The sequence below is a fragment of the Vulpes lagopus genome, chromosome 7 (assembly GCF_018345385.1).
Source record: "Vulpes lagopus strain Blue_001 chromosome 7, ASM1834538v1, whole genome shotgun sequence".
Classification (NCBI taxonomy): domain Eukaryota; kingdom Metazoa; phylum Chordata; class Mammalia; order Carnivora; family Canidae; genus Vulpes; species Vulpes lagopus.
Window position 1 is genome coordinate 76,510,876 of NC_054830.1, and position 10,375 is coordinate 76,521,250.

At 40.8% G+C, this 10,375-nt stretch overlaps 1 long non-coding RNA gene across 1 annotated transcript; it reads right to left on the minus strand.

Moving 5' to 3' along the window:
- Window positions 1–8,205: 8,205 nt before the first annotated feature.
- Window positions 8,206–9,952, minus strand: LOC121496086. Its single transcript, XR_005989107.1, has 3 exons — window positions 9,810–9,952; window positions 8,575–8,802; window positions 8,206–8,457 (listed from the first exon to the last, which is right to left on the minus strand). It is a non-coding gene; the product is annotated as an uncharacterized LOC121496086 (long non-coding RNA).
- Window positions 9,953–10,375: the final 423 nt, after the last annotated feature.

The following is a 10,375-nucleotide window of genomic DNA, read 5'->3' on the forward strand; positions in this document are numbered from 1 at the left end:
TTTGATTAGGCTTATAATAATCTATAAACTAATTTGTGGAGAAATGATAATATTGAGTCTCCTAATCCATGAATGTGGAATAGGCTTCCACTTGCTTAGTTTCTCTTACGAAGCAGCAAATGTTTCAAGAGAAAAAGCAATGTGGAATGACAGGCTCATCTCAATGAGTCTTCCTTCTTTCAAGGACGTTGACACTTCAAATCCTGGTTTCTTGGTAGCTTGTCAACAATTTTAAATAGGTATTTTCCCCTAGTTTTCTTGGAAGAGGATTGTTGTGATACAAGCTTGCCCATCAAAGTGGAAGTGAGCATAAGAGCATACGAAGTGGTGTAAAGCAGGAGTCAGCTATCCAACACAGTTGAGTTCAAATCCAGGTTTTGATACTTACTGTATTTGGGATCCTATAAAGCCTTAGTTTCCTTTAAAAATATTAGATTAGTAGGGCCTGGATGGCTCAGTCGGTTGAGCGTCTGCCTCCAGCTCAGGTCATGACCCCAGGGTCCTGGGATCCAGCCCCACATGGGGCTCCCTGCTCAGGGGAGAGGCTGCTTCTCCCTCTCCCTCTGCCACTCCCCCACCCTTCTGCTCATGCTCTCTCTCTCCCACTCGCTCTATCTCAAACAAATAAATAAAATCTTTAAAAATACATACATACATACATACATACATACATACATACATACATCAGATTAAAGACAGAGGCGCAAGATGATAGAGTGTTTTCAGAAAATGGCTATTCTTCCGGAAGAAGGATACAGGAAGAGGGGCATCTGGGTGGCTCTGTAAGTTAGTTGAGCGTCTGACTCGATTTCTGCTCAGGTTTGGGACTGAGCCCAATGTCTGGCTCTTTGTTCAGCATGGCATCTGCTTGAGATTGTTTCCCTTCTTCTGCCCCCCATCAAGTAAAAAATAAAATGGTTTAAGAGATTTTTAAAAGAAGGATACAGGAAGAAGACTGAACACCCAGAGAGAGGACCGCGTGATATCGGTAGTGACTGTGCAACCACCATGCACCAAGCACTGTGTTATCACACACAACTGTCCTCACGTCATAGATTAATCAACTAAGGATTAAAGAGTAACTTTTTCCAGTTCTCACAACTAGCATTCATTGGTGATGAAGCCTGGATTTCAATCCAGGCAACCTGATCCAGAGCATCTGCTCTTAGCCAGAGACGAGCAGTGAACCTCAGAGTTTAAACTTTCTTCTGCATCCACTGGAGAGCTTTCAGATTTCAAATGCAAAGGTGAGTAAGTCTCTCAATATAAATTTTATATTGAGATTTCCATGTCATTGTCTTGCAGTCTTTAAAACAGAAGAAAACAAACAAAAGGATAAAATGCCTGCAATTTATTAAGTCATGAATCCAAAGAGACCACCACCCAACTTGTTGCAAAGTGTTATCCATTTTCTTGGTTTTATATTTCTGTCTTGAATTCTGGGATTCATAATTCCTACACAAGTACATCTTAGGAAATGAGTACGTATAAAAAACAAAACAGAAAAAGAAATGGGTACATATGCTGTGTTATGTCTGCTATTTGTGTGCCTTTCTGACCTATTTCCACACATTCGAGATTGCCATTCTTTTTTTTTTTTTGAGATTGCCATTCTTATTAGCCACATTGTTTTTGTGTTTATTATTATTATTATTTGTTAATGGCTTTAAAAAAAATCTCTCAAAAGTATAATCTTGTCAATACTCCCATGCATGTCTTCTGCTGGCATGGAGGATTTTAGATGCTATCGATATTTTTAATAAATTATTTTAATTTCTCTGGTCGTGAAAATAGTGTGCATTTTTTAGCTTATTTTTATGTGAACATCATCTTTTTTGAGATTAATTCTTAATCTATTATTAGCTTTTTCTTTTTCCTTGTTGTCATCTTATTCCATTTGTTCTTTTCATTAAAACCTCGTCGTTGTCTGCCTTTTGGCAGAGACATTCTAGCTTTGCATATTCTAAGTAGGTGATATTATCTAGTGTTGTTTCTTACATACTTAAATACTGCATAAATTTATCACCTCTAAGCAACTGGGCCAGTATTGTTGTCTTCTTATTTTTTAGATTCCTACTGTCGTAGTGTCTTTGTCAGTTCAGCCTACTATAAGAAATTACTGCAGACCTGGTGCTTAAATGACATTTTCTTCTCACAGTTCTGGAGGCTGGGAAGTCCAAGATCAACGCGTTGGCAGATCTAGTGTCTGGTGAGGACCCACTTCCCAGTTCGTTGATGGGCTGTCTTTTCACTGTATCCTCACCTGGCAGAGAGCAGAGAGAGAGAAGCAAACTGTGTCCCATCTCTCCTTATAAGGACACTCTTCCCATCAATGAGGGCAGAACCTCTCACCTTACCTCCCAGTACTATCACATCTGGAGTTAGGATTTCAATATACGCATGGGGTGAGGAGGGCAGGGACACGAATATTCAGTCCATAACACTTTAGTTTGATGCTGAAATCATCTCTGGACTTACAAAGATGATTTGCCTAGATGCTACTTCATTGGCTGGCTTCTCAAGACATTTACCAGGCCTGTGAATTTAACGGCTTGGTTGCCTGTTGGGTCTATTATTAAAGTGATTTTTTTAATCAGTTGATAGTGAGGATTCTCAACATGATTTCATGCATCCTAAAATTATAGCAATAATAATAGCAGCAATAATCATAAATTTGAGGATTCATTATATGCCTGACCCTGTGCTAAATGCTCTGCATTCATCATCTCATTTAATCCTCCTAAAATAAGTATCACTAACCCCTTTATCATATGACAACACCAACCAGGACACTAGGTGACAGAGTGTGCTTTAAACTCAGGTCTTTCTGGGGTAGCCCTGGTGGCTCAACGGTTTAGTGCCATCTTCAGCCCAGGGCCTGATCCTGGAGTCCTGGGATCGAGCCCCACATCGGGCTCCCTGCATGGAGCCTGCTTCTCCCTCTGCCTGTGTCTCTGCCTCTGTGTGTGTGTGTGTGTGTGTGTGCGCGTGTGTGTGTGTGTCTCATGAATAAATAAAATCTTTAAAAAAATTAAATAAACTCAGGTCTTTCTAACTCCAAAGTCTGTGTGCTCTGCTCTATTTAACATTAACACCATGTGACCCAGGCTGCTTTTCAATAATGCTGACAAATCTCACCCCTCTCTGGTCTTTGACTTCAACAGTGGCTTTCTGTTTATTCCTCCTTGCCCCATAAAACCACAAGAAATGACATTTCTTTCAAGCACATAAAATTTAAAAACCTAGTGGGAATTTTATGGCAAGAATTGGGATTTTAAAAAAACTCCCATATCATTCAACTTACATTGTAAAACCCACACCATATATTGACTTCCTTGGGCTTAAAATCATTTCTGAAATTTTTCTGTTTAGAAACTGGCATTTCCTTTAAATGTTTCCCCGTGCTGTTTGGCACATAGACACCCAGAGATTCGGTTAATGGCAGAAACGAGAGTTTCTCGTCATTATTTTATGGAACCTTGTGTGGCACCTTCTGGAAGCAGAAGAGAAGAGGATGAGTACCTGGAGTAGTGCCTACACCCCTGCAGCCCCAGGGAGCACACACACAAGCCTCGCGTAGAGGAGTGGCTGCTGGAGGACTGCAGGACACAGTCTCCCAGGCAGAGGCCACGTCTGCGCCCACACCCTGGCTGCCCCTCTGGTCCTGGGCAGCCCCACCACCAGCCAGAGCCCGGGCTCTCGCCCAGAAAAGTCCCTTCCAGCACCTCTTGGTTGCATTGGCTCCTCCTATCATCCCTAAACCCCATCCTCCCAGCCTGTCAATGTGATTATGAATTTCTGTAATCCAGTATTGCAGACGGGACTCCCACTTTTGTTTCATCTTCAAAACTGTAAAACGTATTTTCAACATTTTCACAGGGATTTTACTTGGAACATTCAATAGGTCGAAAGATGGAGTTTAGAAGCATAGAAAAATCCGCCCTACAGGTTCAGCCTGAGTAATTAACAAGTTATGGATTCATTTGTGCTTTAAAAAAAAAAAGAAGAAGAAGAAGGAGCCGAAGAAGCAGCTCTGCAAGAAATCGCCTTCCTGTGTCAGAGTCCCTCAGGTGTCTCTCATTTGGGGGCCTCTTAGGGTGACCGTGAAGCAATATTTAGGCATTTCTGGGTCTTCTTGGCACGAGACCATCTGCTAGCCAAAATGTTGCTCATATTTTAATACCCCTTCTTCTGGCGCTTAGCATAACTAGAAACAGCCTTTGTATTTTTTTTTCTCCTTGTTTTTTTTTTTTTTTTTGCAAATCTCAGATTAAGTAGGGTTTTATCCTCCACAACTCATCCTCCTAAGTCTCTGTCATTTCTTGTTTTCAGCTCTGTTTCAGAGCTTCTGCTCCCATCTGTGTCCCAAAGCTTTTTATACTGTGTGTTCATCAGAGAGACCCCAGGGCAGTTATATTGATTTCTTTAGATGTTATAAGAAGAGTTCAGACAAAAAAAAAAAAAAGTCACCATCTACTGATATTTAGGCTTTGTTTTTTGGGTCTCTCCCCCATCCCTTCTGTCCGTCTCTGTCTCTCTCTTGCCAATTTTGCTTGGACCACTGTTATCACCATCACTCCCGGTACTCCTGGCTCTTCCAGCTGAAGGGTTAAAGCATTTCTCTTTCCTCTTAACAGAAGAGAAGCTCCAGCCTTCCCTCAACTCCATCAACTCATCGGACTCCTTCCTGCCTCAGGGCCTTTGCATGTTCTGCTTCCACCTGGAACATTCTGCCCTCCATCTCCACACACTCACACATTTTCCCACTGCAGCCCGACTCCTCCTCTGGCTCCCCCGCTCCCATCCTTCAGGTCTCTGTTCTCAGACCACTTCCTCAGAGGGGCTTTCCTGACTAGAACTCCCCTCCTTGGGTCGAAATTACATGTTCTATGACATTCTCAAGCATATTAACTCTGTCTTTCTCCTTCAGTCCACCTATCACATTTCCAATTACATGCATAGCTGCTTGTTTCCCTCATACCCTGCCCTCCACTTTGCCTCTGAGCCCCATGAAGGCAGGGGCTTGTTTGTCATTGTAACTCCACACCCAGCCCAAGGCATGAAAAAGCACACAATCAATATTTAACTGGATGAGTGAATGAACCACCAAATGCTGAATCTTTTAGGAACATTTTCCTAGAAGGCAGGAGAAAAACAACAAATTCCAAACTGCAGTACTGCAAGAGTTTAGACAATTCTCTATCTTAATTTTACTGACCATTTGAGCCCAACTAGCTCACCTGGGTTGTCATGTGGAAGAGACTAGAACTGGGGAGAACCCACCGTCCCACATCTCAGGAAACTTGCTGTCCCAGCCTAACCGGGATGGTTGATGACCTTACCTAGCACAGTCCTTGCCTTGACAACACCCCCCTCCCGCCCCCGGCAGGAATAAGAGAATAACATGTTTTTCTGAGCTTTGAATGTTTTCTTTCAGCACCAAGACTGATTAATTTTTGTGGACTTTCTAGCTGTGTGAAAATCTCTTTAAATGGGACGACGTATTTTGGCTGGAAACCAGACCTGGGGCTGGGCTCTTATTTGGGCTGATGCATTACCAGGGTGTATATACTCGGGAATCATACATTTTGCTTTCTCCGGGAGTGGCTGTTGCTAACTATGGCATATTTTTATTATATTGAGCTGTACAGGATGACATTTTTTTTTCTTCCATATGTTGTTAAGATCTTTTCTTTCCACGCAGACTTCAGGAATTTTCGGCCACTAATTATCTGGGGGCATCTTTATTTTTGAGGTTTCCTTTTGCAGACATTCTTGAGTTGTTTCTACTGTAGTTCTTTGGGAACCGTATTACAGGAATTTTTCTGTGTTTTCTTCTTATTTCTTTTTTCACTTCCTTCAAGTTTACCTATGCCTTGGGGAACATCTCTCCTCTGCCAATCCTCAAGGCCCTCACTTGTTTGAAAGCCAGGCTGTGGAATTTCTTGGCTCTGGCTGTCTTGACCCTCTTTTCTGTGAACCTAATTTTTCTTCCTGTTGGCTGGTAATAATTTCCAGTTTGCTGGTTATTGTTTCTGATGTCCTTTTTATAATTCCTTGAAGCTTGTGATTATAAAAAGGGGTTGATCCAAAATCTTCCTGTTTCTGAATTTCTGAGACATGCTTTGTGAAACATTTCTTTTCTTATCCTTCCTGTTTTCTTCCATTTTATTCCATCTTATCACAGTAATTACTAATAATACCATCTGGAGGTGTCTGCTTTCATTTAATCACCTTTTTTTTCTTTCCTGAATTAATTTATTAACTAGTCTACTATTTTCTTTCTTTAGGGGTTTGCCTGCCTTGTAACTCAGCGGCCCTCATGACTCCTCCTCTGCTTTGAATTTTAATAGCATTCTATTTTTGGAGAGGAAAAAAAACGCAACAAATGTGAATACAGAGGCTTGTAATTCATTCTAACCATATCTTTCCATTTTTGCCATAGAGAGTTGATTATTGAGGCTGAGTCCATGGCAATATCACCATCCGTGATATCTTCTTTGGATTTTAGACATGGGGGTACAAGAGCTATCCTCACCCTTGAGAGTCCAGACCAAAAAGTGATACGATGTGATATGATACAGAATCTATCCAGAAGGAAAAAAAAAACTCTATGGGTAATTTAATTATCTGAAAATCAGTAAAGAAGAGCTACAAGTGATAAGGTACAAAAGAGAAGCACCTGGCTACCCGAAGGACTGTCTCCAGCTCACAGATAATCAAATCAACTTGGAAATCTTAATAACCAAAATAACCTACAGGCACAACAGACTCAGAGGTTTGGTGAGGCCAAGTGATTCCCCCATAAAACATCCCAAACACTATTTTCATTGACTTCAAGACACAGATACATACTCAGGAAACCTTCAATAATGGAAGCATATTGGAAGGACACTGTAATAGCAACTCTCTCTCCTTCCCTCCCTCCTTCACCTCCCACCGCCTCCCCTACAGTGTCTGCTTTCTCTTGGTCTTTCCTGCTCAACTGCCCTAAGCAGGTACCATGCGACAGGGCTGGATCATAGGCATCCAAATAGAAGTTTTCTCTGGTAGGCAGCCTTCAGCTCCATCTGGTCCAATCAAAACAGCAGAAGTTGTTCTGCTCAAAGCCTAAAGCTCTGTAAGCCATAAAAAATTGCTAAGAGGCTACTTTTCTCGGAACGGAACTACATAACTGGCACCTTGGAAGCTGTGTAAGGAAAAATAAGAGTATGAACAGCTGATAAAACAAATAAGCGAACAAGAAGTTCTGACCAAGTTAGTTAGAAAGGAGGTGGAAGAGGCCTTTTGAATGTTTCCTGTGACACGTACTGCTGCCTTTTGCCTCCATGCCTTTGGCTTTGATGTATGAGGTTGAACTAGAAAGTCAATATTTGACTATGTTTCCCTTACGAAAATGGCTATTTCATTGGCTTTGATTCAATATCTATTACTTGAAATACCACTGGCTTCTTCTGCCATCTTTCTGTATCAAATCCCTTTTCTCCAAGGCTCAGCCCAAATATTAGACCACCACACACCTCCCTCGAGACCCAGTTCCCCTCGCAAGTGTCTGCGTGCTAATTTACCACGACCCTAATCACTGCCCAAGGGGTATTGTAGGCTCTTCTTTTACATGGCTACTCTCAACTCCTAACCATGAGCTTCATTTTTGGACCCTCTCCCCACTTTCCCAACGTCTGCCAGCACCACCTCTAGAACTGAATAGGACTTTCTGTTGGGTAGAGTAACAATTCGTAGGTGACCTCACTTGGCAAAACAGAATTGAGGTTTCAGATACAATGAGGGTTCTAGTCGGCTGGCCTGGAAATAGGGAGATTATCATGGTGGGCCCAGTCTAGTCACATGAGTGCTTAAAGGTAGAAGAAGAGGCAGAGGAGAGGGTCAGAGTGATATAATGTGACTCAACCTGCCTGTGAAAATGGCAGAAGGGGCTACGAGCCAAGAAGTGCAGGCAGCCCCTGGATACTGGGAAAGGCAAGGAAACGGATTCTCCCCCAGAGAGTCCAGAAAGAACACAGCCCTGCTGGCACCTTGATCTTAGGCCAGGGAGCCCATGTGTGACTCTTGACCTACAGTACCATAAAACAATGCATAGGCGTTGTTTTAAGCCACTCAGTTTGTGGTGATTTCTAAACCACGGCCATAGACAACAAACACAAATCTCAACAAATATTTGTTTAACCGATCACAGTCATCTTTTAATCATTTTTTATTTCTAAACCAGAATTAAATCAACTCAAATTTCACAGGATCTCACATTTAGAAGATTTTTATTTATGGAGATGAGCAGAAATATAAATCTTCTTTCTTTTCATTGAAACACACACTCAAAACAATGTATATATTTTTAAAGGCTTAAGAAAGGAGGAGGATCATTTATCACCTCACCAAGATGCAATTGCTGTCATTCTCTCTTCCTTTCCATCTCTGATCATAGGGACATATTATTTTACCCTGAAATCACAGCAATCATAGCAGAAATAAGATTACATATCCTTTTACATTTGGTATCTTATGATTAATATATCTCATAGTTTGATGTGGTCCTCATAATTGTGATTAAATCATTACCTTGCATTCCATGAAGCTGGAGTGCCAGAACTTACTTTCCATTCATTCCTAATCGGTCAGTCATTGGGTTTTTTTCAGGTCTTTTTTCCTTACACTCAGAGAAAATACTGGAATTGGTCTTTGTTTTCCTTTAGCCTTTGCTTCTGCTGAGTTATCTTCACAGCTGACTTCCCCAGTGGAGACAACTGAAAGGGTCACAGTGGTAGTGATGTCTCTCGATGGGTATCGCTAGAGAGATACCAGCAAGGCTATCAGAAGTTGACCAGTTTCACAACTATTCTTGGAATTTGGGACTTCTCATAGTTGTGTGTATATTGTGATGGCTTTGTTCACTAGTCAGGGTTACCATCCATTTGTTATGTCATTTGTTATATTTTAATTGAGCAAAATATGCTTATGGCCTTTGTTCATTTACCTATAGTAAGAACTTGATTATTTTCTTATAAATAATACTTTAGAAAATGTAATTCTTAACTTTCTGTCAAAAGTGTCTACTTGTCTTTGGTCATCTGGTTGGCTTATTAATTTTCCCTCTGGAGGGTTGGATTTGCTTGTTTGTATAAGTTTTTAGGAAAATCAAACCAAACCCAAACCCCAACAACAACAAAATGAAACAAATTCTATGTTATCTGAACTCTGTGAAGCAGGCTAGGCAATTCAAAACAAATGGGAACATTTGAAGTGGAGTATTATATGAATAACCTGCTATGCTGGCTTTCCATTTTAATCTGATAACTTATTCTATAATTTATAACATTAATAACAATTTATTATTTTTGGCAAAAATTCTGTGGCTTATTTAATTTTCTTTTATCTCCCAACAAAGCTGTAATTTGAAAATGAGCAAAAACCTTAAAATTAAATCAATTCAGGAAAACCTAACCTCTACTTCTGTATTACAATGTTTTTTTTCTGATTATAAAAATAGTGCATGTTTATTTTACAAAAATTAAAAATGACAGAAAGGAATTTAAAAGTAAATAGATTTCAACTTTAATCTCTCATCATCCAGAAATAACTCCTGCTACACTGAGGTACATTCTCTTTTGGTCTTTTTTGCCAAGTGTGTGTGCAACTGTATAAAATTTTAATAAATTCTTGATTATATCATTTTGCATCCTATTATTTCATGACCTGATTTTTTTTTCTGGTGAGCATTTTCCTGTATCATTAAATACTTTTGAACCAGCCATATAATTGAATAACATTATCTCCATGGGCTAATTAGGCCCTACCTTAGAAGCAGTTTGAACTCCTGAAGGAAGTCTTCACATTCCTTAGTGGAAGGATGAGTCCAATTTTTCTGTCCCTGGTCCCGAGATCAAATTCACAGAGCCTCCTGGGAGCAGCTGACAACAGAAACAGTCACCTTGTGTGTGAGAACGAGAGCTCTCCTTGTGGCCGCTCTAGATCTCACATCCCCATCCACCTCCTACAAGTCCTGGCACACTGTGTTCCAAGGCGCTACTTATTTTTAGAAGATGTTTTCCTCTTGTTTCTGCAGCTGTTTCTAATCACAAGCTTTGGGCACTCCATCCCAAAGAAACCCTGGCAGAGACAAAGGTGTAAAGTAGGAAAGGACAAGGCGCTTGTCAGAACTATCTTACACACCGTATTTACTGAAAGGGAATTTATCCACGGAGGAGAGCACATTTATTACTGCACTGGGGCAAAAAAGAAGAGAGGATGCACAGCCAAGCAGACATGGCTTGAGTCCCCACACTGCCCCTAAACTGCCATCTGGGTGACCCGAGGGAAACACCTTCACTGGGCTTTAATCTTCTCTTCTGTTTAATAACAA